General features: G+C 35.6%; 1 long non-coding RNA gene across 1 annotated transcript; it reads left to right on the forward strand.

Annotated features, from left to right (window-relative positions):
• The first annotated feature begins 736 nt into the window (after positions 1 to 736).
• On the forward strand, positions 737 to 2041 carry LOC142228814 (uncharacterized). Its single transcript, XR_012720273.1, has 3 exons — positions 737 to 875; positions 937 to 1027; positions 1965 to 2041. It is a non-coding gene; the product is annotated as an uncharacterized LOC142228814 (long non-coding RNA).
• Positions 2042 to 2253: the final 212 nt, after the last annotated feature.

Below are 2253 nucleotides of genomic sequence, written 5' to 3' on the forward strand. Positions count from 1 at the left end.
AGTACCAGTTCACGTTTTGATATAGCCACCATATAGACCGATCTCCCGATTTTATTTCTTGGTCTTCTAGAATCCGTAATTTTTACCCAATTTTCCTCAAATCGAAAATCTAGAGGTATTCTAGGACCATAAAGAGGTGTGCCGAATATATTGAGTATGGGTACAGTTTTTGATATAGCCCCCCTTGAACTACAATTAAATGTGCTGAATACTGTGTGTATCCTTCCATGTTTTGGTATAGCCCCCATTACACCGAACTCCCGATTTAACTCCTAGGGTTTCTAGAATTTGTAGTTTTTATCCGATTTGACACAAATTGAAAATATACTGGCATTCTAGACCTGACATAACAAACTGTATACACACAGAGAAGAGATTGGTTGGAAATCGGTTGAAGTAATGAAAATTCTACATTTATAATTAAATATCAATTGCCCCAATCTATGTATTATATTTCCAATCATACGTGGGTCTCTACTACAATGTTTCGATTATTTCAATGGATTTACGTTTGTGATAGAAGACAGACAGTTGTAGGAGCCAAATGTCTCTACTTTAAAAAATTTTGCCCGTATTCGGATGACACAACCTGCCGTAATTAGTTGTTGTAACTGTCACTTTGTTATCACAACTTACGGATAGCTTTCACAACCGAATGCCATTTGAATTATTGTACAAATGTCATTTCTATTAAAATATTAATTTCATGTCTAAGGAAGACGTATTTTTTTAATTTTTAATCTTCAAAACATAATTTGTTACTTGGAGAACTCGGAATGTAATAGATCGGATGAGAAAGAGAAATGCACTTCCACAATGGTCAAGGAGTGCTCCGAGACACCACTTTAATGTACCAATCTTCACAGTTCCAACAGGTATTTAACCCTAGCATCCAGTCTGTGATTTGATCAATTAATCAAAACTTTTGTCTTTTAGTTTAGTAAAATACTGGCCAGAGAGGTTGACAACTTAATTCCGTGCTATAGCAAATATAAACTCTCTCGATAGCTGGCGACGTCGGCAAAAAGTAAATACTTGTAATCTGCTATAATCTCAATAGTAACGATTTTCACAATTTTACATACATGTCAGCTAAACAGGTGCAGATGTTCATGCAATATGTTACGAGATGAGTCTTCAAGTAAATTTCTTATGTGTCCTCCATTGAGTTGGGTATTATACCCTCCACCATATGATGGGGTGGAGGGTATCGAGATATGGCTCTGAGACCCCATAAAGTATATATTCTTAGTCGTGCTGAAATTCTGAGTCGATCTAGCCATGTCCGTCCGTCTATTGAAATCACGTTAACTTCCGAACGAAAAAAGCTATCGACTTCAAACTTGACACAAGTAGTTGTTATTGATGTAGTTCGGATGGTATTGCAAATGCATATTGCCCACATATAAAACGACCCCCCAGATTTGGCTTGCAGATCCTCTTAGAGAAGCAACATTCATCCGATTCGGTTGAAATTTGGTACGTGGTGTTAGGTCGATATCGGTCCGTAATTATATTTAGTCACCATATAAACCGATCCCCAGATTTGACCTCGGGAGTCTCTTGGAAGAGCAAAATTCATCCGATGCTAGTGAACTTTGGTACGTGGTGTTAGTATATCGTCTTTAACAACCATGAAAAATTGGTCCAGATCGGTCTATAATTATATATAGCCTCCATAGAAACCGATCCACAGATTTGACCTCCGGAGCCCCATAATTCATTCGACTCGTTTGAAATTTAGTACATTGTGCCAGTATATAGCCGCTATCAACCATACAAAGACTGGTACATATCGGTCTATAGTTATATAGCCCCCATATAAAACAAACCCCATATTTTAATTCTAGCTCTCTAATTAACGCGCAAAAGTTCATATCGGTTTGATCTTTCTGCGTATTTAGTTGTTTTCGATACGAACATATATTAATTAATTTATTAATCAATTTTTATTTTGTTTGTAGTAAAATTTTTTTGCAACATAGGATGATGCGCAAATTCATGGCGAAGGATATACGAGCTGATTTACAACCAACTTAATAGCTAAAAATTATAAATTGTAATTTTCATAATTTGATATGAAATACAATGAATTCAGATTTATTTTCATTTCATATTTTTAAATAAAATAAAATATATTTAATTGGGAAGGAATTGGTTTTTAATTTGGCCATGAGTATTATTAAGGTTGGGCAACACAACCAATGTCGTCGGCAGACCCAACCAATATCACATTAGGCATTAGTTGTGTCG

This window comes from Haematobia irritans, chromosome 3 (genome assembly GCF_050003625.1).
Source record: "Haematobia irritans isolate KBUSLIRL chromosome 3, ASM5000362v1, whole genome shotgun sequence".
NCBI classification, from domain to species: Eukaryota; Metazoa; Arthropoda; class Insecta; order Diptera; family Muscidae; genus Haematobia; species Haematobia irritans.